Below are 24,338 nucleotides of genomic sequence, written 5' to 3'. Positions count from 1 at the left end.
ATAGATCCTTTCAATATTATGTAGTGGCCGTCTTTGTCTCTAGTTATGGTCTTCATTTTGAAATGTATTTTATCACATATGAGAATTGCTACCCCAGCTTTTTTTTGCTTTCCATGTGCTTGGAAAATTTTTTTCCATCCCTTCACTTTCAACCTATGTGCGACTTTTGTTGTGAGGTGGGTCTCTTATAAACAACATATGGATGAGTCATGCTTTCTTATCCAATCAGCTACTCTGTGTCTTTTTATGGGAATATTCAATCCATTTACATTTCAGGTGATTATTGATATGTACTTATTTATTCCCATTTTTGTTTAGTGTGGTTCCATTTTTCTTCCCATTTCTACTGCTAATTACAGCAGGCCTTTTAACATTTCTTGCAGTGCTGGTTTGGTGCTAATATATTCCCTTAGCCTTTTTTTGTCTGGGAAACTCTTTATTTGACCTTCTATTTTGAATGATAGCCTTGCTGGGTAGAGTAGTCTTGGATTCAGATTCTTGTTTTTCATGACTTTGATTACTTCATGCCATTCCCTTCTGGCCTGTAGTGTTTCTTGTGAGAAGTCAGTTGAGAGCCTTATGGGGTTTCCTTTGTAGGTAACCTGTTGCTTCTCTCTTGCTGCTTTTAGGATTCTCTCTTTGTCTTTAATTTGTGGCATTTTAATTACTATGTGTCTTGGTGTGGCCCTGTTTGGGTTCTTCTTACTTGGGACTCTCTGTGCTTCTTAAACTTGAATGCCTTCTTCCTTCACCAAATTAGGGAAGTTTTCTGTCACTATTTTTTTGAATATATTCTCTATCCCTTGCTCGTTTTCTTCTTCTTCGGGGACTCCTATGATGCAAATATTATTACGTTTCCAGTTGTCCCATAGTTCTCTTAAGCTGTCTTCCTGTTTTTTAATAGTTTTTTCCTTTTGTTTTTCTGATTGGTTGATTTTTTCTACCCTGTCTTCTAATTCACTGATCCGGTCCTCAGCTTCCTCTTCTCTGCTTTTTAAACCTTCCAATGTGTTTTTCATTTCTGATATGTCATTTTTTATCTCTTCTTGGTGGTTTTTAATTTCCAATTGGCTTATTTTCAGTGTCTCTATGTCCTTACTCATGCTGTTCAGCTTCCTCAAGATCATGACTCTGAATTCTAGCTCTGTTAGCATGCCTAATTGCTCCACATTGATCTCGTCTTCGGTGGAGGTCTCTTGCTCTTTCATTTGGCTTCTGTTTCTGTGTTTCACCATTTTGGCTATCACTGTGGGCTTTGGAGCCTGTCAAGTTCTCCCTGTGGGTGTTGGTGTTCTGCTGTTTGTGGCTCCCTCTCTTGTGTTTAGATGAGCAAGGGAGGACCCACGTTAAACACCACTGTCAAGTCTTACTTTCCTGGTTAAAGTTGCCAGCCCAGGAAAGGTACTGTTATCCTCTAGCTTTTTGCCTGGAGGCTAGCACTCGAGGTTACTTGATGAGTTTTGAGTTGTCAGTTGATTGAAAAACTCCCTCAGGTGCTCAGCACAAGGGGATTTCACAAGGGTGGGGCAGATGCTGGTTGTTAGTGAGCCTCAATTAGCACTTCAGTGGCTCACAGGGTGGGGTTGGATCTTCGAGGGAGGGTCTGCTGCCTCTCTTCAGAGCCCTGGGAAGGAGCAATATGGCCATCGTACTGCGTTGCTGCACTCAGCAAATGCTCTGAGCGCCGTCAAAATCCCGAGTGTCCCGACACAGTTCCAGTCCAGTCTGCCCTCCCTCTGCCGGAGCCCAAGGTGAGTGGCTGTGGCTTTTTTAGCCTCTGTCCCGGCTCTGCGCTGTGGAGCCACTTGGGAGTGTAACCCAAGGGCACCGCTCCCAGCTGAGGCCGCTGCCCAGCTGCTGAGCTGCCGACCTTCCGACCGTGGGCTCCCAGCCCCCATCTCGTGCCTTCAGAAGCCTACCAGGATTGAGTCAGTGTCCCTCGTTATATGGTCCTCGCAAGCTGTTTTTCTGTTGCTTTTTCCCATCAATTTGTCTGTGTTATAGTTGTAATTCCAGTTTGGTTCTAGGAGACGCTCCGTGTAGCTTTTGTTCACTCCGCCGCCATTTTTCTGTCCTGTTCATAGTATTTTCTTATAATCTGTATAATTTTAAATTATAAATTCTGTAGTATCAGTTGTCATTTCTGATTTTATTTATTTGGGTCCCCCCCCCTTTTTTTCTTGATGTTTGGTTTAAAGGTTTATCAATTTTGTTTATATTTTCAAAGTACCAGCTCTTGGTTTCTTTGAACTTTTGTATTGTTTTATTACATTCTATTTTATTTATTTCTGCACGGATCTTTTTTATTTTCTTTCTTCTGCTCACTTTGGATTTTATTTGTTTTTCCTTACTTAGTACCTTTAGGTGTAAGGTTAGATTGTTTATTTGTGATTTTTCTTGTTTCCTGAGGTAAGCCTGTATTCCTATGGCTTTCCCTCCTAGAACTGCTTTTGCTGTGTTCCACAGATTTGGGATTGTTGTGTTTTCATTTTTATTTTCTCAAGATATCTTTTCATTTCTTCTCTGATCTCATTGTTAATCCATTCACATTTAGGAAAATGTTTCTTGTTAATTTTCTGTCTGGATGATCTATCCATCAATGTCAATGGGTGTTATAATCCCATAAAATTACTGTATTATTGTTGATCTCTCTTCCTTTGTTACCAGCAAGACGATGAGACCTCAGTTTTTGTCTTCTTGAAGGAAAGATGTCAATCAAGAGACAGAGTATAGAAAAGCAAGCAAGAATTTATCGACCACAGAAAAAAACACTTAGGACAGTGAAAGAAGGAAGGGTATATAAGAAGGAACAGGAGAGCCTAGGCTGGGCTGTGTAGGCTCACTGGGAAGTCAAAGAAAAGTGGACCTTAGAGACAGGTTCAAGGGGTTAGCCCAAAACAAGATGCTACTGCCCGTTGCTCCCTTGGTTGCAAATATTTTGGGATCCCTTGGAGTTAGGATATTTGTACCTGTAGGGGAAGGAGCAGGGGAACAGAATGGCACATGTGTACTTCCTGGTGGGGGGAGAGTGTGCTGGGTACTTCATTTTCAGGGGTTTTAAAGGTTGGAAGTTTAGGGGAGGATCAATAGAATATTCATCAGCTTTATGCTGATGTACCAAAATAAGATTTATTCTCTTGATTTGTTGGTCCTTAAGTGTGGTTGGCAAATGGTGCTAATTCGATTTCTGTTATCTGTCTCCTTGAATAGGGTGATTTAAGCTATTTATGCTCCGGTTGGGGAGAAGAAGTGCAAACCATTTCCTCTTAAGTGTCCTTGGTTTAGGGAAGATATAATTTACCAGGTGTATGCAAACTGCTGTTTAACTATGCGTCTTTGTTTCCCTAATCCACTTGTCCTAGAATTGTCCTAGCTTCTTAACTATCCTATAATACCTTTACATTCATCAATATTTGCTGTATAAATTTTGGTGCTCCTTCTTTGGGTAATGTTTACCAGGGCTGTATGCTCTTGTTGGATTGATCCTTCTTTCATTATGTTGTGTCCTTCTTTGTCTCGTTATAGTTTTGTTTTAAAGTCTATTTCATCTAAGTATTGCTACCTCAGCTTTTTTTAAAATTTATCTTTATTGTTGAATGTATTACAGATCTTCCCCCTTGTCTCCCACATTGACCTCTTCCTCCCCAATTCTGCCCCCCCTCCTGCCTTCCCCACACTATTGTTTGCGTCCATGGGTTATGCCTATATGCGTAGAAATTCTTTGATTTATCTCTTCCCACCCTCCTTCTCCCCCTCCCTTTGAGGTTCTTCAGTCTAACAACCAATTTGTACTTCTTAATTCCTTCATCTTTTTCACCCATCCCTCCAGTTCCCTCTGATTTGGCAAGCAACAAAAAGTTCCCTGTATCTATGAATCTGTTTCTGTTCTGCTTGCTTATTTTGTTTGTAGATTCAGTTGTCAATAGTTGTATATTTATTGCCATTTCATTCATATTTTTTTATCTTCTTCAAGAAGACTTGTCAACATTCCATATAATACTGGTTTGGTGGTGATGAACTCCTTTAGCTTTTTCTTGTCTGGGAAACTCTTTATATAGCCATCGAATCTAAATGATAGATTTGCAGAATAGAGTAATCTATTCTTGATTGTAAGTCATTGCTTTTTATCACCTTGAATATCTCTTGCCACTCCTTTCTGGCCTGCAAAGTTTCTTTGAGAAATCAGCTGACAGTCTTATGGGAGCTACTTTGTTGGTAACAAACTGCTTTCCTCTCGCTGCATTTAAGATTCTCTCTTTGTCTTTAACCTTTGGCATTTTGATGATGATGTCTCTTGGTGTGAACTTCTTTGAGTTCATCTTGTTTGGGACACTCTGTGCTTCCTGGATTTGTATGTTTGTATCCTTTACAAAGTTAGGGAATTTTTCTGTCATTATTTTTTCAAACAGGTTTTCAATTTCTTGCTCTCTTCTCCTTCTGGCACCCCCATGATGCAAACGTTGGTATGCTTCACATTGTCCCAGCAGCTTCTTACACTGTCCTTATTTTTTTGGATTCTTTTTTCTTTTTGCTGTTCTGATTGGGTGTTTCTGCATCCTTATATTCCAAATAGATGATTTGCTTCTTGACTTTACCGACTCTACTATTGATTTCCTGTAAATTATTTTTTATTTCAGTTAGTGCATCCTTCATTTCTGACTGGTCCTTTTTCATGTTGTTGATGTTCTCACTAAGTTCCTTGGAGTTCTTTGTAAGTTCCTTGAAGGTCTCACTAAGTTCCTTGAGCATCCTTATAACCAGTGTTTTGAACTTTGCATCTGATTGATTGTTTATCTCCATTTTGTTTAGTTTTTTTCCTGACGTTTGATCTGTTCTTTCACTTGAAACATGTTTCTTTCTCTCTTCATTTTGGCTGCTTCCCTGTGTTTGTGTGTGTTTGTTCTTGTTTTTGTTTTTGTTTTTTTGGTATGTGCCCCTAGCGGGAACCGAACCTGGGACTCTCTGGTCCACAGGCCAACACTCCAACCGCTGAGCCAATCCAGCCTATGTTTGTTTTTATGTATTAGGTAGAGTTGCTATGTCTCCTAGGCTTCCTATGGTGGCTTATTGTTGTAGGTGCCCTGTAGGATCCAGTGGCACAGCCTCCTTGATCACCCCAGCTGGGCCCTCAAGGTGCATCCCTAGTGTGGACTGTCTACCCTTCTGTTGTAATTGTGTCTTGATTGCTGTTGGCATGTCAGTGGGAGGGATTGATTCAGGCTGATCAGCTTCAAGGACGGTGCCTACTGACCACTGGCCTCTGACTACCTTGGCAGATCAGCAATGTAGTGGCCCAACACACAGAGCAAGACTTACTTCAGCAGGGTTCTGGTACCCACTGAGTCTCCTCATTGAGTGTGTCACTTGTGGAGGTGGTTGGGTGGTGGTGCTTCAATGTGGTCTGAAGCTGTCTACTGGGTGTGCTGGCTCTGGAGCAAAGTTAGCCTCTGCCTGTGTTCTACCCAGGGACACCAGGCATAAGCTACAGCGTGATCAGCCAATGGCTGCTTCTTGTGCTGGGCTTGGAGATGCCCAGGCAAAGTCAAGTTGTGAAACAAGGCTGGCTGCTTCTAGTGCCAGGCATGAGGCCACCTAATGAGAGGTGTGGGGCTCACTGAGACAATATGCTGCTGCTTTGAGAGATTTTAGGAAAATCTGAAGCAGGATCCAAGACAGGCCAATCCTGTGGTAAAGCCACTAGAAACAGCTTGGGTAGGCCCGAAAGTTGGGTGGGGCAAGGCCACAAGGAATTACCAGGGCAGGGCAAACAGTGTTTCTGGAGTGCCAGATATGGCTGTCCTCTGCTGCCCCCGGGAAGGGCTCACCAAAGGAATACTGGCCTCCCACAGAAAATCTGTCCAGGAGAAAGCTGCCCCTCTAGCTCTCGCCCAATGCCAAACAATTCAGTTCTTCCCCATATGTCTCTGGTGCCATTAAAGCTGCCTCCCCTCCATGCTGGAACTCGGAAGGAGTGAGTCTGAATAAGTCTGTGCTCAGGCCCTTTAAGAGGAACTACCTGGGGCTCCAGCAACCTCAGCCTCCCTCAGCCTCAGTTTCTGCTGGTTTTTACAGCCAGAAGTTATGGAGATTTCTCTTCCTGGCACTGGATCTCTGAGCTGGGTGCCTGGTATGTAACAGAGACCCCTCACTCCTCAGGGAGGACCTTCGCAGCTGAAGTATCCTCCTGATTTCTATCCGCCACACGTGGATGTGGAAGCTGCCCTTCCATGTCCCCTCCTCTCCTACCAGTTTCTGTGGCTTCTTTAATTTTGTAGTTGTAGGACTTCCATTCAGCTCAATGTCAGGAGCTTCTGAAGGATGTTTGTTCTGTAGTTTAGTTGTAATTTTGATGTGATTGTGGGAGGAGGTAATACCGTGTTTACCTATGCAGCCATCTTGACTGGAAGTCAGTTTTTTGTTTTGTATTTTTTTAATTTCCATTTGCTTGAAATATCTTTTTCCATCCCTTTACTTACAGTCTGTGTGTCTTTCTGTCTGAAATGGATCTCTTATAGATAGCATATGAATGAGTCTCGTTTCTGTGTCTTTTTATTTGACCATTTAATCCATTTACATTTAAAATGATTATTGATAGGTATGACTTGTTTTGGGTTGGGTTTGGTTTTCTCTGTCTTTCTTAAAGAAGTCCCTTTAACATTTCTTGTAATACTGGTTTTGTGGTGATGAACTCTTTTGGTTTTTTCTTATCTGGGAAGCTCTGTATTTCTCCATGACTCTAAATGATAACCTTGCTGGTTTTAATAATCCTGATGGTAAGTCCTTGCTTTTCATCACTTTGAATATTTCTGCCAATCCCTTCTGGGCTGGAAGTTTTCTGTTGAGGAATGAGCAATTGACAGTTTTATGGGAGCTCCCTTGCAGCCTGCCAGGGCCTGCGGACCTTGGAGAGTTTTTAAGAAAATTTGTAGTGTAGGCCAAGGCTGGCTGCTGTGAAGCAAGGCAGCTGATAGAGCCAGGGTGGTGGGTGGTTCTCAAAGAGTCACCAGGGTGGGGTGAGTGGTGTTTACCAGGTTAATGCACCTTTAGATTTTGCCCCTACCTTTGCCTACAGGCTATGGGTGAAGAGGAGTCAACACAGGTGAGTGATACTCAATGGTGACACTCTCGCTAAAGTACACAATTCAGTTTTATGGTATGTTTCTGACCCCTTTGCTTCTGACCCTTCTTGGAGCTTAGGGTGAGTGTTTGTGAGGGGGTATGTTTGTGTAGGAGCCCTTTAAGAGGAACTCCTGGGATTCCAACAGCTGTCCATTATCACTGAAGCACTACTCTGCTCATTTTCACAGCCAGAAGTTTTTCTGCTTGGCTTGTTTCACTTAGGATAATACTTTCCAGGCCCGTCCATGTCATCTCAAAGGATAAGAGATCTTTCTTTCTTACAGTTGCATAGTATTCCATTGTGTATATGTACCACAGCTTTTTTATCCTTTTGTCTACTGATGGACACTTGGGCTGTTTCCAGATCTTAGCTATTGTAAATAGTGCTGCTATGAACATGGGGGTACATAAATTCTTTCTGATTGGTGTTTCAGTCTTCTTAGGGTATATTCCTAGAAGTGGGATCACTGGGTCAAATGGCAATTCAATTTTTAATTTTTTGAGGTAACACCATAGTGTTTTTTATAGTGGCTGCACCAGTTTGCATTCCCACCAGCAGTGTTCTAGAGTCCCCTTTTCTCCACACCCTCGCCAACACTTGTTGTTTGAAGTGAAATGATTTTTATCTTTACTTTTTAAATCCTCACCCAAGATATTTTTCTATTTATCCTCAGACAGAGTGGGAGGGAGAGAGAGGGAGAGACGAGAGAGAGAAACATCGACATGAGAGGTGAAAGAATGGCTGAAGGAGGAACACACCTGGGTTCAAGCAAGAGAACTTTGTTGGGAGTTACCTGCCGGGCTGACTCCTATGGCAGGGTCAGTGTTATATAGCGGATTTATGGGTGAGGGGCTGGCAGCCCTTAGAGGGCAAGGACAATGTGATTTGGCTAATTGCGTAGGTATAACCGCAAGGAGACCAAGGGGGGGTCTCCACTCCCAGGGTGATTCAACCTGGATACCTGGGGTAGTGTTCTGGAACATGCTGTTTCTCATAATTTTTTTCCTGTATCAAGGGAGGAGGGAGTTGGAGACTTTGGCATATATCAAAGGAGGAGGGAGCTGGAGACTTTGGCTGCAACCCAATCAAGAGAGACACATCAACTGGTTGCCTTCCACATGACTCTGACCAGGGCAGGGGATGAACCACAACCGAGGTATGTGCCCTTGGCCAGAACCAAACCCGTGACTCATTGGTTCATGGGTCGACACTACCACTGAGCCAAACCGGTCAGGGCATAAGTGAAATGATTTTTAAAGCTTCATCTATTTATTGATATTTGTAGATTTACTAAACTTTCATAACTATTCTCAGGTCAATGAAATTTGGAGCTCCTAAGAGTTTATAATGTCTGCTATTGCATCTGAATAAATACATTCCCAAGTTTTGTAATATTCTGGTTGCGACTGCAGGCTTTTTCTTCAGTTTTTTAAAATGTAGATCACTGACTCTAGAGCTAGTGAAAGAATAGGAGGAATTTTTAAGTTCTTTCTATAGTACTATACAAACATGGTACATTATGATTATAGGAGGGGGTGGGAAGATTTAAGAACAGGTCACTCTACCATATGTAGAAACGGTTTTCTCAAGCTAATTGCCGATTACGGACTATAGTGAATAAATGTAATGGAGTAGAGGAGAGAAACATAATGGATTGGTTTTATGTTTATTTCTAAAAAGAGGAAAAAGAGCTTCCGGTAGCAGGGTCTAGGGAAGGGATAGCAGGCACCATGTCCGGCCATGAAGGTGGCAAGAAGAAGCCCCTGAAGCAGCCCACGAATTAGGCCAAGGAGATGGACAAGGAAGATAAGGCATTCAAGCAGAAGTAGAAAGAGGAACAGAAGAAACTTGAGCTAAAAGCAGCGGGGCAGGGCCAGGGCCAGGGCCCCCTGGCCACAGGGGGTATTAAGAAATCTGGCAAAAAGTGAGCTGTTCCTTGTGCCTGGTGATATAGGGATTCTTTAATTCCATTCCTTTTTTTAACATCTGGATTCCCCGCCATAACATCTCTTGCCACCTATAGCTAGAATGAAGTGTTGTCCTGGAGCCTGTTGTACATTTAAAAATAAACTTTTGTTAAAAATAATGATAGTAATAATAATAATCATGCAGTGGCTCATCTCTTCAGTTCTTCTCATTCTGCCATTTCAACCTTAGCAGTGAGATCAGAGTAAACCCAGCCCAGAATCTTGTTCAAGTGTGTTCTTCAGTCTGTGTTCTATTTGGAATTCTGTACCTGGAATTAAACACTCATTTGAAAAAATAAATAAAATAAAATAAAAAGGGGAAAGAGCAGCTTTATTTTGCCAGAAAGACAATGTAGGCTTTTAGCCATTTATTTTCTAGCAAAGCAAGCTACTTTCAAATTCTAACTGGCAGCCCAGCTGGTGTGGCTCAGTTAGTTGAGCATCTTCCCATGCACCAAAAGGTCATCGCTTTGATTCCCGGATAAGACTTGCCAGGATATATACCATGTTGTGGGCTCAATCCTCAGTAGTGGGCATGCAAGAGGCAGCCAATTGATTTTTCTATCTCATTTTCCTTCTAAAATTAATAAAAACATATTTTCTTAAAAAAAATTTTTTTAATAAAATAAATAATTCTAACTGGTATATTTCTTCTCCCTTGTGTTTAATTATAATCTTTCTCTAACAATACATGCTACTAAGAGATTCATCTATTGCACCCAGAAACACTTTGGTCAACTATATCTTTGTAGTCTTCTCTTATTTGTTTAACAGTTTTGTATAACAGCAATATCATTGGTAGAGAGTAGAGTAGATATATTATTTGTAATTTTTTCCTTCTATGCCTGTGTCACCATTGGTAGTTTTATTTCTTTCTGTAGAGCTCAATGTTTGCTTAAGTGAAGTCTCTTTCTCTCTCTCTCTCTCTCTCTCTATATATATATATATATATATATATACACACACACACATACATATATATGTTTTTATTGATTTTTAGAGAGGGAGAGAGAAAAACATCAATATGAGAACAAAATATCAATTGGCTGCCTTCCACATGCCCCCTACCGGGGATTGAGCCTGCAACCTGGGCATGTCCCCTGTCGGGGAATCGAACCAGCAACCCTTTAGTGCATAGGACAACACCCAATCAACTGAGCCACACCAGCCAAGACAAGATAAGTAAAGTTCTATTACACTACAAATTATAACTCAATTTTTGCTTGTAGATTGACTGTCATGTAATAAAATAATCCTGGTGCATAGGATTGGTTAATTTATGTTTTCATCACCTACCTTAGGGTACTGGCCTGTAGATGAATATTGCTGCTCCAAGGGAGCTAGGCAGAAGACTAAGGATGAATTGATATAATAGCATCCTTGTTGTTAAAATATAGAAAATACCTAGCCAATAATGAAAGAGCAATCATTTTTATATATTAAGGACAATATCCTGTTAGTTAACAGTTGGTCATCGTCCATTAGGAGGTCAAACATTTGAAATTCAGAACACCATTTTTCAAATAGAATAAATGGATTTAAGTTTACTAGTACATCACTTTGTGAACATTTTGGAAAGCAGAGTATAGTATAATGAGTATGAGAGCATTTTCCCTCCTAAGTACTTTAACTGTATCGTAGGTTTCCGTGTGTGTGTGTGTGTGTGTGTGTGTGTGTGTGTGTGTGTAACTATGCCCTCTTTGAGGGTAGGGAAGGTGTGTGTTTAACCTGGTATGCTCAACTCTTAGTGGGGCTTCACGTTTATTGTTTCCAGACTTAATAAATATACATAATTAGAAAAAAACCGGACATTGTGGCTCCGTGGTTGAACCATGCACCAAGAGGTCGCCGGTTTGAGTCCAGGTCAGGGCACATGCCCATGTTTCAGGCCAATCTTCAGTGGGGGGTGTGCAGGAGGAAGCTGATCGATGTTCTCTCTCGCTCTCCCTTTCCCTTGCTCTCTAAAAATTAATAAAGAAAAATATTTTAAAAATAAATAAAGTATAGCTGCAGTTCTGAACTTACTTTGCTATAACCTGTAATAGTCTGCACTGTGCTCTCATTGTTTTTTAAGCAAATCACATCACCTGAAACTTATAACCTAAAATAGTACTGACATGTTTTGGTAGCCTGGAAGGAAGATTTAAATTTAACTGGCAACATGGGATCTCAGTTGGTTTAAAGCTTCTCCTACCTTACTTGGTAATGCATGTATAATAATACTGAATGACATCTGCTCTCAAGAGATTTTGGAGTTCATTGCAACTGAAATGTATTTCAAGAAAGAAAATAGATACTGTAATTAAAAAGAGCTATGGGAGAGCCCATCCAGTGTGGCTCAGTGGATTGACTGTTGTCCCATGGACTGAGAGGTCCTGGTTTGATTCCTGGTCAGAGTACATGCCCGGTTTGCGAGCTCAATCCCCAGTAGGGGGCGTGTAGGAGGCAGCCAACTGATGTTTCTCTCTCTCAGTGTTTCTCTCCCTTCCTCTCTCTAAAAAGAATCAATAAAAGATATATATTAAAAAACAAAATGAATGAGCAGAATAAAATTTGTACTTCTTAATCCCTTCACCTTTTTCACCCTCCCTCCCTGAATTGTTTGCAATTTAAATGTTTTGTGTTCTGTGTCATTTAAACATCAAGGTTGCGTTTCCTGATACCAAAACTGATTTAAAGATTGTCAGTCACTATTAGGGGGCCAAGTTTTATTGTTTATTCTATGATAAAATGATGTATCCTTATTATAAAACATTCAAATTTTAAACATTCAGAACAAGCATAACTTTTATGCTTTCAAACAAAATTTTTAAAAGTATAAGTAAAAATCACCTGAAGACAGTGGGTGGCCCCTTGTATGATTTTAAGCCAGGAATGACATGTATAATAAGATTCATATTCTAGAATGTGGAAACAGATTGGAGGCAGGATGGATAGACAGGTAGGAAGCTGTTAGAGTACTCAGGCCAAGAAAAATAAAAGCTGTTACTGAAAATAATAACAGGAAACCGAAGAAGGGACAGAATCAACTAGACTCAGTAAAGGATTGAATGTAATGGGAAAGACATTCGGAATACTGACTGTACTCCCAAGTCTTTAGCTTGAATGACAGTATTATACTCTCAACTGACAAAGAGAACATGGGAGATGGAACAGATTTTGAGGAAAAAGAACATTTTGTTGTTTTTTGTTTTGTTTATTCTGGTCTTCCATCCCAATCCATCTGAATGGATTCAGTTTTGTTTTTTTACATTATGGGCTATTGTGCAAGTCTTTCATTTATTATTTGTTCATTGTGCAGTCTTTTTTATTTTTATTAATGAAAATCAATTTTTAATATTTTTTCTTTATTGATCTTAGAAAGAGAGGAAGGGAGAGGGGGAGAGAGATAGAAACATCAATGAGAGAGAACATCAGTTGGCCACCTTCTGCATGCCCCACACTGGGGATTGGGCCCACAACTTGGGCATGTGCCCTGACCAGGAATCAAACTGGTGACCTCTTGGTACATGGATCGATGCCTAGTCAGTGAGCCACACTGGCCGAGCTGAATGGAATCAGTTTTATACATGTTAAGTGTGAGTTGCCTGTGGCACATTATGGAATTTATCTTCTTTGCTATTTGAGATACAGGCCTGGAATTTAGAAGAGTTGGTTTAAGATGTCATTCATATAAGCGGTCGTTGAAACATTGGGACTGACAGAAATTACTACAAAACATGCATAGACAGAAGAGAGCCATAATTGAGAGGCTAAAGAGATGGGTGTAGGAGGTATAGAAGAAATAATAGAAGAGTTTGAAGAGAAAGAGTCGTTTACAGGATCAAATGCTAGTTAACAACCAGATAGGATGAAGATTCAAAAGTGTCCACTGAAATTAGTAATTTAGAGATTCTGTTATCTGAGAGTAAGTCAGTATGCAAATTAGGCATAGAAACCAGATTATCATAGGTTTCAGATTGAGTGGGTTAACAGCAGTTACTAGAATGTCATCTTTCAAGTAGCTTTAATTATAAAGAAAAGTAAATGAATGGGCTGTTGCTGGAAGGTAAGATAGAAATTAATGGAGGGTTTTCTTTTTTAAACTTATCCTTATTGCTGAATGTATTACAAATATACCTCCTTTTTCCCCCTTGACCCTATCCTCCCCTCACCTGCCCCCCTCCTGCCCTTCCCCCGCACTATTATCTGTGTCTGTTGGTTATACATGTAAGTTCTTTGGTTTCTCTCTTCCCACCCAACCTCCCACCTTCCCTTTGAGGTTCCTCAGTCTAACAACCAATTTGTCTTTTTAATTCCTTCATCTTTTTCACCCGTCCCTTCTCCCATCTGGCAAACAACAAAAAGTTCTCTGTATCTATCAGTTTGTTTCTGTTCTGCTTGTTCATTTTGTTTGTAGATTCAATTGTTGATAGATACATATTTGTTGCCATTTTATTGTTCATATTTTTGTTCTTTTTCCAGAAGACCCGTCAACATTTCATATAATACTTGTTTGATGGTGATGAACTCTTTAGCTTTTTCTTGCCTGGGAAACTCTTTATATAGCCATCAATTCTAAATGATAGCTTTGCAGAAAAGAGTAATCTTGGTTGTAGGTCCTTGCTTTTCATTACTTTAAATATTTCTTGCCACTCCCTCTAGGCCTGCAAAGTTTCTTTTGAGAAATTGGCTAACAATCTTATAGGAACTCCCTTGTAGGTAACTAACTGCTTTTTTTCTTACTGCTTTGTCTTGAACTTTTTGCATTTTGATGATGATGTGTTTTGGTGTGGGCCTATTTGAGTTCATCTTCTTTGGGACTGTCTGTGCTTCCTGAACATGTGTATCCATTTCCTTCACCAAGATAGGGAAGTTTTCTGTCATTATTTTTCCAAATAGATTTTCAATTTCTTGCTCTCTCTTCTCCTTCTGGCACACCCATGATGTGAATGTTAGTATGCTTGAAGTTATCTCAAAGGCTCCTTATACATCCTCATTTTCTTGGACTCTTTTTTTCTTTTTACTATTCTGATTGAGTGGTTTTTGCTTCCTTATATTCCAAATTGATAGCTTGCTTCTTGGCTTCACCTACTCTACTGTTGATTCCCTGTAAATTATTCTTTATTTCACTTAGTGCATCCTTCATTTCTGACTAGTCTTTTAGTATGCTCTTGAGGTCCTCACTAAGTTCCTTGATGTTCTCATGAAGTGTCTTGAAACTCTCACTAAATTGAGCATCCCTATAAGCAGGGTTTTGAACTCTGTATCGTTAGATTGCTTATCTCCATTTCCTTTAGTTATTTTCCTGGAATTTTGTTCTGTTCTTTTATTTGGGACGTGTTTCTTTGTCTTCTCATTTTGTCTGCTTCCCTGTATTGGTTTCTATGTAGTAGGTAGAGTTGCTATGTCTCCCAGGCTTCCTAGGGTGGTCTATTGTAGTAGGTGTCCTGTAGAGTCCAGTGGCATAACCTCCCTCGTCACCCCAGCTGGGCCCTCAAGATGCACCCCTCGTGTGGACTTTTCACCCTTCTTTTTTAATTGAGTCTTGATTGCTGTTGGCACATCAATGGGAGGGATTTACTCAGGCTGATCAGCTGCAAGGATTGGCTATGCCCACTGACCACTGACCTCTGACTACCTTGGAGGACCAACCAGCTGTGCAGGGGCCTACCACACAGACCAAGACTTACTCCAGCAAGGCCCTGGTACCCACTGATTCCATTCCTTGAGTGTGTAACTTGTGGAGATTGTTGAGTGGCGGTGCTTCAACATCGTCTAAAGCTGGGTGTGCTGGCTCTGCAGCAAGGTCAACCATGGCCTGTGTTCTACCCAGGGCCACCAGGCATCAGCTACAAAGCAATCTACTGATGGCTGCTGCTTGTGCTGGGCTTGGGGGTGCCCAGGCAAAGCCCAGTTATGAACCAAGCCTGACTGCTTCTACTTCCTGGCCTGGGGCCACTTAGTGAGAGGTGTGTGGCTGGCTGAGACCAGATGCTGCATGTTTGAGATTTTAGGAAAATCAGAAGACTCTTGTTTTCTTTTTTAGGAGCAGTATGTATTTATATGTTAATGTAAACAGAATAATAGTCATTGTTTCAAAAGAGGTTAAAATGATAGCAAGAGAACCAAATTACTTGAAGAAACTAGAAGGATATCTATCCAGTGCATGGTGTCATCCATGGAGACGATAGATACTTAAGAAATTACAGCACCAGGGCCCTGGCAGGTTTGGCTCAGCGGTTAGAGCATCGGCCTGCGGTTCAGAGAGAATCGGGTTCGGTTGCAGCTAAGGGCACGTACCTCTGTTGCAGTTTGTCCCCGGCCCTGGTTGGGTTGTGTGGGTGGCAACCACTCGATGTGTCCCTTTCGCGTCCATGTTTCTCTCTCTCTCTCCCTCCTACTCTATCTGAACAAAAAATGGAAAAATGTCCTCGGGTGAGGATAAAAAAAAAAAAAAAAAATTACAGCACCAAGTGGTAAGATTCCTGATAATAGACCTTAAGTGCCAAGTGTTAGTTGAGTAAAAAGGGAGGGCCAATAACTTCAAAGTAGTTGAGGAAAGTTTGATATCAAATGCTAAACTCAGTTACATATCCTCCCATATTTAGTTTTCTACTTAGTTAATCAGTGTATCATTGTGCAGCATGCAGCAGGATTTACCTCATTCAATCTGATAGGTAACCTCACTGTCTTCTAGTATTTAATCTGTCCATGTTTCTATGCCAGCTTCATAAAACCATCATTTTCATGGCACCTTTTGTCCTGGAGAGCACCGTCATGTAAGAATTTCTCTCTCAGATTACAATAAAGCATTATTAATAGTAAATTTTCCTTCTCTTTCTTTATATTCTGCATCAAAACTTCTCCAGAGTCATGAAGTGAATACATTTTTGCATAATTCACATTATAGATAGTCTATCTTGACTGTTGTTTAATCTGTGCAGTAATGGACAAAACAGTTAGAATATGAATGAGATTGCAGCAGTAAAAGGACAGTCATCAATATTATGAAATGATATTACAGGCAAACTGTTAGTGTTAGGGGTTTTATGGGTATTTTTTACTTTTTTTTTTTTTTTTTTTCTCTATTGATTTTAGAGAGCGAAGAAGGGAGAAAGAGATAGAAACATTGATGAGAGAGAACATCAATTGGCCGCCTCCTGCATGCCCCGCACCAGGGATCGGGCCCACAACCTGGGCATGTGCCCTGACCAGGAATCAAACTGGTGACCTCTTGGTGCATGGGTTGCTGCTCAATCACTGAGCCACACTAGTTGGGCTGTTTGGGTTTTTAAACAGAAGGCCTGAGTATGACTAGAACATACATTATCTTGAGTGAAAAAAACCTGGTTTTACATTTATTTCCTAAACTTTCACTCTGTAAATACTTTTGAATGCCTTAAAATACACAGTTCCATGAATTCTTCCCTTGAGATTAGAGAAATGCTTTTATCTTTGTTCATGAGGTTCATTATGATTCATTGCTTTAGGCATAACTAGTACTTTCTATATAATCATCCTTATTCAAAATGTGCAGGTCAAAATAATCACCATTGACTTGACTTTCTTGGTGTCCAAGAAATACACTTCTTACCCGGCCAGTGTGGCTCAGTGGTTGAGTGTCAATTCATGCACCAAGAGGTTGCTGTTTTGATTCCCCGTCAAGGCACATGCCCAGGTTGTGGGCCAAATCCCCAGTAGGGGGCATGCAGGATGCGGCCAGTAAATGTTCTCTCTCATCAATGTTTCCATCTCTCTCTCCCTCCCACTTTCTCTCTCCCTAAAATCAATAAAGAAAAAAATATATACTTCTCATCTTCCCAGTCTAAACATTTAATGGTAAGCATTCTCAAAATCCAAATAAGTTAGATAATCTTTCATTAGGAATTGATATTCTAATGTGTTAAGCATTGAAAGATATCTCTTCCTCCTCACATAAGCCTACAGGTATGGCCAACGACATACTGTAAACACTGACATGTATTTAAAATTTATATTTTGAGTAAAAATGTAAAAGCTGGTGATGTCAGTTTAAAGCATAATTTTAGAATACTTTGGTTGAAAGAGAAAAATTCTGCCCGGCCAGTATAGCTCAGTGGTTAAGCATCGACCCATGCACCAAAAGGTTGCTGGTTTAATTCCTGGTCAAGGCATATACCCAGGTTGTGGGCCCAGTCCTTGGTAGGGGGCATGCAGGAGATGGCAGATTGATGTTCTGTCTCATCGATGTTTCTTTTTTTAGTATGTTTTTGTTGTTGTTTTTTTAACATATCTTTATTGTTGAATGTATTACAGATGTTCCACCTTTTCCCCTCATTGAGACCCTCCTCCCCGCTCCCATCCCCCCTCCTGCCCTTCCCCACATTGTTGTCTATGTTCATTGGTTATACATATATGCATACAAGTTCCTTGATTTATTTCTTCCTGTGCTCCCACCACCCTTTCCTTTAAGGTTTGTCAATCTAACAACTAGTTTGTACTTATTAATTCCTTTACCTTTTTCATCTATTCCCTCAATCCCCCTTCCATCTAGCAACCAACAAAATGTTCTCTATATGAGAATCTTCTCTTCTGCTTCTTCATTCTGTTTATAGATTCAATTGTCAGTAGTTGTGTATTTATTGCCATTTTGTTTGCTCATATTTTTTTTTTTTTTTTTTTTTTTTTTTATCCTCACCCGAGGACACTTTTTCATTCTTTGTTCAGATAGAGCAGGAGGGAGAGAGAGAGAGAAACATCGATGTGAAAGGGACACATCGAGTGGCTGCCACCCGCACGACCAACCAGGGCCGGGGACAAACTGCAACCGAGGTACATGCCCTTAGCGGGAACCGAACCCGGGTCTCTCCGGACCGCAGGCCAACGCTCTAACCGCTGAGCCAAACCGGCCAGGGCTGTTTGCTCATATTTTTTATCTTCCTTTTCTTCAAGAAGATCTTTCAACATTTTATATAATATTGGTTTGGTGATGATGATCTCCTCTAGTTTTTTCTTGTCTGGGAAACTCTTGATATCTTTCTATTCTAAATGGTAGCTTTGCACGATAGAATAACCTTGGTTGTAGGTTTTTTTTTGTTGTTTGTTCTGTTTTTTTGCCAGAAATGTCTCTCCTTTTTTACCCCATTAACACCCTCCTCCCCATCCCCCCGCCCAGTCCCCAACTTTGTTGTCCATATCCATTGGTTATGTGTACATGCATATAGGTTCTCTGGTTTATCTCCTCTCTCTCACCACCGCCTCTTCTGAGGGTTATCAGTCTGTACCCTAATTCCATGTCGCTCGGTCTACCCTATTCCTCATACTGTAATGTTCATTATATTCCACAAATAAGTGAGATCATGTGGTATTTGTCTCTTTCTGTTTGGCTTGTTTTACTTAGGATAATACTTTCCAGGTCCCTCCATGTCGTCTCAAAGGATAAGAGATCTTTCTTTCTTACAGCTGCACAGGACTCCATTGTGTCTATGTACCACAGCTTTTTGATCCATTTGTCTACTGATGGACACTTGGGGTGTTTCCAGATCTTAGCTATTGTAAATAGTGCTGCTACAAACATGGGGGTACATATATTCTTTCTGATTGGCGTTTCAGGCTTCTTAGAGTATATTCCTAGAAGCGGGATCACAGGGTCAAATGGAAGTTCAATTTTTAACTTTTTGAGGTAATACCATAGGGTTTTCCACAGTGGCTGCACCAGTCTACATTCCCACAAGCAGTGTACTAGAGTTCCCTTTTCTCCACACCCTCGCCAACAGTTGTTTGATGATTTGTTGATGGCGGCCATTCTGACACGTGTGAGGTGATACCTCATTGTTGTTTGAATTCGAATCTCTCTCATGATTAGTGATGTTGAGCATTTCTTCATATGTCTCTTGGCCATTTGTATGTCTTTTTTGGAGAGGTGTCTATTTAGTTGCTCTGCCCAGTTTGTAATTGTTCTTTGTCTTCCTTTTGTTGTGTTGTATGATTACTCTATATATTTTGGAAATTAACCCTTTATCTGATGTATCATTGGCAATGATGCTCGTCCATACAGTGGGTTGCCTTTCCATTTTGATGGTTGTTTCCTTTGCTGTGCAGACCTTTTGAGTTTGATGTAGTCCCATGTGTTCATTTTTTCCTTTGTTTCTGTTGCCTTAGGTGATGTATCAGTGAAAATTCTGCTGTGTGTGATTCCCGAAACTTTGTTTCCTACATTTTCTTCTAGTATTTTTATAGATTTATGAGTCACATTTAAGTTTTTTATCCATTTTGAGTTTATTTTTGTGTATGGTATAAGTTGATGGTCTAGTTTCATTTTTGGGCATGAAGCTGTCCAATTTTCCCAGCACCATTTATTAAACAGGCTGTCTTTACTCCACTGCATGCTCTTGCCCCCTTTGTCAAATATTAAGTGAGCATAATATCTTGGGTCCATTTCTGGGTTCTCTATTCTGTTCCACTGGTCTATATGCCTGTTCTTGTGCCACTGCCAAGATTAGCTTTGTAGTAAATTCTGATATCTGGTATTGTGATCCCACCTACTTTGTCCTTCTTTTTCAAGATTGCTGTGGCTATTCGGGGTTTTTTTTTTTTTTTTTGTTCCATATGAACTTTTGAAGTATTTGTTCTGGTTCTGTGAAATATGTTGTTGGTATTTTGAGGGGGGGATTGCATTAAATCTATAGATTGCTTTGGGTACTATGGACATTTTAATGATGTTATTTTTTCCAATCCATGAACAAGGTATGTGCTTCCACTTTTTAATATCGTCCTCTATTTCTTTTTTCAATGACCTGTAGTTTTCTGCAAATAGGTCCTTTACTTCTTTGGTTAAGTTTATTCCTAGGTATCTTAATTTTTTTGCTGCGATGGTAAATGAGATTGATTTTTTAGTTTTTCTTTCTGTAACTTTATCATTGGTGTATAAGAATGCCATTGATTTCTTGATGTTAACTTTGTATCCTGCTACTTTGCCAAATTCATCTACTAAGTCTAGTAGATTTTTGATGTAGTCTTTTGGGCTTTCTGTGTATAATATCATGTCATCTGCAAATAATGACAGTTTCACTTCCTCCTTTCCACTTTGGATCCTTTTCATTTTTTCTTTCTGTCTGATTGCTGTGGCTAAGACTTCCAGTACTATGTTAAATAAGAGTGGAGAAAAGTAGGCATCACTGTTGTTCTTGTTATTTAGGGAAATGCTTTATTTTTTGCCCACTGAGTATGATGCTGCCTGTAGGTCTTTCATATATGGCCTTTATTATGTCGCAATATGATTCCTCTATTCCCAGATTGCTGAGTGTTTTTATCAGAAATGTATCCTGGATTTTGTCAAATGCTTTTTTAGCGTCTATTGATATGATCATGATTTTTATCTTTTTTTTATGTGGTGTATCACATTTATTGATTTGCGAATATTGTACCAGCCTTGCATCCCTTGGATGAATTCCACTTGTTCATTGGGAATAATTTTTTTGATGTATTGCTGGATTCGATTTGCTAATATTTTGTTCAGGATTTTGGCATCTATGTTCATCAGGGATATTGGTCTGGAGTTTTCTTTCTTTGTAGTGTCTTTTCCTGGTTTTGGAATTAGAATTATGCTGGCCTCATAAAAAGAGTTTGAAAGGCTTCCTTCTTTTTGAATTTTTTGAAAGAGTTTGAGGAGAATGCATGTTAGTTCTTCTTTGAATGTTCGGTGAAACTCCCCTGTGAGGCCATTTAGGCCTGGGCTTTTGTTTGCTGGGAGATTCTTGATTACATCTACAATTTCCTTTGTTTTTATTGGTCTGTTCATATTTTCTATGTCTTCCCAGTCCAGTTTTGGAAGACTATGTGTTTCTAGAAATTTGTCCATTTCGCTTAGGTTGTCGAATTTGTTGCCATATAATTGTTTATAATATTTAATGATCCTTTGTATTTCTGTGGTTTCAGTTACTTTTCTTTCATTTCTGATTTTGTATATTTGGGTTCTCTCTCTTTGATTCTAGCTAAGGGTTCATCAGTCTTGTTTATCTTTTCAGAGAATTAGCTCTTTGCTTCATTGATCTTTTGAATTACAGTGATACCTCGGTTCTCGAACATAATTCGTTCCAGGAGGACGGTCGAGAACCAAATTGTTCAAGAACCGAAGCAGTGAAACCCAATAGGAAATAATGGAAACTGGATTAATTCGTTCCAAGCCCCAGAAAATGCCTATTTACTGGCCTAATTTGTATATAATATGTAGAAAAACATAAGTCTCAACAAGAAATAAAAGTGTACAGTATGTCTAAGGATTAAATTCAGTGTAAAGCGTGACTCTCTCCACAAAGCGTGACTCTCTCCACAAAGCGTGACTCTCTCTCTGCACTCACACTGATGACGCAAGCAAGGCGCGCTGGGCCGAATGAACGCCATTCGGCTCAACTCGGCTCATCTCAGAAGTTCGAGTTCCAAATATTTGTTCGGATTCCAAGACAAAAGTTTCTCGAATCTCCTGGTCGAATACCGATTTGGTCGAAATCCGAGGCGTTCGAGAACCAAGGTATCACTGTAATTTGTGATCTCTATGTCATTTATTTCTGCTCCGACCTTTACTATTTTCTTCCTTCTACTTGCTCTGGGGTCTTCGCATTGTTTGCTTCCAAGTTCTTTAAGTTGTGAGTTTAGATAATCTGTTAGAAATTTTTCTTGCTTCTTGAGGTAGTCCAGTAGTGATATGAACTTCCCTCTCAGAACTGCTTTCGCTGCATCCCATAGATTTTGTGTTGTGTTGTATTCATTATCATTGGTTTCCAGGAAGTTTTTAATTTCTTCCTTGATCTCCTTAGTAACCCATTCATTGTTTAATCACATGATATTTAGCCTCCATGTGTTCAAATGTCTTTGCATGATCTTGTTGCAATTGATTTCTAGTTTCATGTCATTGTGATCTGAGAAGATGCTTGATATGATTTCATTCTTCTTGAACTTGTAGAGACTTAGTTTGTGTCCTAACTTGTGGTCTGTCTTTGAGAATGTCTCATGTGCACTTGAGAAGAATGTGAATTCTGTAGTTTTGGGCTGTAATTCTCTGTAGATATCTATTAAATCCGTTTGGTCTAGTGCTTTATTTAGAGTGTCAGTTTCCTTGCTAATTTTTTGTCTAGAGGATCCTATCCAGTGATGTCAGAGGGGTGAAGTCCCCTGCTATGAATATATTGCTATCGATTTCTACTCTGAAGTCCTCCAAAAGACTTTTACTATATTTTGGTGCTCCTGTATTAGGTGCATATATGTTTACCAAGGTTATATCTTTCTGTTGGATAGATCCTTTTAATATTATGTAGTGGCCTTCTTTGTCTCTAGTTATGGCCTTCATGTTGAAATCTGTTTTATCAGATATGAGTATTGCTACCCCAGCTGTTTTTTCCTTTGTTTGCTTCAAAGATTTTTTCCATCCCTTCACTTTCAACCTATATGAGTTTTTTGTTGTGAGGTGAACAACATATATATGAGTCATGCTTTCTAATCCAGTCAGCCTCTCTGTGTCTTTTTATCAGAGCATTCAATCCATTTACATTTAAGGTGATAATTTATATGTACTTATTTATTGCCATTTTTTGTTCAGTGTGGTTATATTTTTCTTCCTATTTCTTCTACTAATTACAGGAGTCCTTTTAACATTTCTTGCAGTGCTGGTTTGGTGCTAATGTATTCCCTTAGCCTTTTTTTGTCTGGGAAGCTCTTTTTTTGACCTTCTATTTTGATGAGAGCCTTGCAGGGTAGAGTAGTCTTGGATTTAGATCCTTGTTTTTATGACCTTGATTACCTCATGCCATTCTCATCTGGCCTGTTGTGTTTCTGTTGAGAGGTCAGCTGATAGCTTTATGGGGGTTTCTTTGTAGCTAACTTATTGCTTATCTCTTGCTGCCTTTAGGATTCTCTCTTTGTCTTTAATTTTTGGCATTTTAATTACTGTGTGTCTTGGCATGGGCCTGTTTGAGTTCTTCTTACTTGGGGCTGTCTGTGCTTCTTGAATTTGAATGTCTTCTTCCTTCACCAAATTAGGGAGGTTTTCTGTCACTATTTCTTCAAATATATTGTCTAACCCTTGCTCATTTTATTCTTATTCGGGGACTCCTATGATGCGAATATTGTTACATTTGCATTTGTCCCACAGTTCTCTTACACTGTCTTCCTGTTTTTTAATTTTTTTTTTTTCCTTTTGGTTTTCTGATTGTGTGATTTCTTTCTGCCTTGTCTTCTGATTCACTGATCCTGTCCTCAGCTTACTCTGCTCTGCTGTTTAGACCTTTCAATGTGTTCTTTATTTCTGCTATGTCATTCTTCATTTTTTCTTGGTGGTTTCTAATTTCCAACTGATTGATTTTCAATGTTTCTATGTCTTTTCTTATGGTATCGATGTCCCTACACATGCTGTTGGGCTTCCTCAAGATCATGGCTCTCAATTCTAGCTCTGTTAACTTGCTTAACTACACCTCCTTTGGTAAAGGTCTGTTGTTCTTTCATTTGAGGTTTGTTTCTATGTTTCACCATTTTGTCTATCCCAGTGGGTTTTGGAGCCTACCAAATTTTGTCTGTGGGTGTTTCTGGCTCCCTCTACTGAGTTTGAATGAGCAAGAGAGAACCCACGTTGAACACCACTTTCAATTCTTACTGTCCTGGGTTCAGTTGCAAGCCCAGGAATGGTTCAGTTATCCTCTAGCTTTTTGCCTGGAGGCTATTAGTAGCAGTTACTTGAAGAGCCTGGGCTTCTCAGTTGAAAGAAAAACTCCTTCAGGAATTCAGCTTAAGGGGATTTCCTGAGGGTGGGACAGATGCTGGTTGTTAATGGGCCTCAATTTGCATTTCAGTGGCCCACAGGCAGGGTTGAATCTCCAAGGTAGGGGCTCCACCTATTCCCAGAACCCTGGGAAGGAGTAAGATTAGTCTTGGGAGTCTGCAACTCAGCAAAAGCTCTGAGCATTCTCCAACTCTTAGGTGTCCCCACACAATTCCAGTCTAGTCCTCCCTCCCTCTGTTGGAGTCCAAGGTGGGTGGCTGTGGCTGTTTTAGGGCTCTGTCCTGCACAGTGGAACCTCTTAGTAGTTTAACCCCGAGGGGACTGCTCACATCTAAGACTGCTGCTGTTTGTGGGCTTTCAGCTCCTGTCTCACACCTCTGCAATCCTACCAGGATCGGTTCAGCATCCCTGGTTATGTGGTCCTCACAAGCTGCTTTTCTGTTGCTTTTTCCCAATGATTTGTCTTTGTTTTAGTTGTAATTCCAGTTTGGTCCTGGGAGATGGTCTGTGTAGCTTCCCA

The 24,338-nt window shown here is 40.1% G+C and overlaps 1 protein-coding gene and 1 pseudogene across 5 annotated transcripts in view; both read left to right on the top strand.

Moving 5' to 3' along the window:
• HMG20A (high mobility group 20A) overlaps positions 1 to 24,338 on the top strand; it is a 145,025-nt gene that overhangs the window by 44,271 nt on the left and 76,416 nt on the right. The window lies entirely within an intron of this gene.
• Positions 8,665 to 9,430, top strand: LOC118643454 (annotated as a pseudogene).

The sequence above is a fragment of the Molossus molossus genome, unplaced genomic scaffold (assembly GCF_014108415.1).
Source record: "Molossus molossus isolate mMolMol1 unplaced genomic scaffold, mMolMol1.p scaffold_m16_p_38, whole genome shotgun sequence".
NCBI classification, from domain to species: domain Eukaryota; kingdom Metazoa; phylum Chordata; class Mammalia; order Chiroptera; family Molossidae; genus Molossus; species Molossus molossus.
Note: the sequence above shows the minus strand (reverse complement) of the source record. Positions and strands in the feature narration are given on the sequence as shown.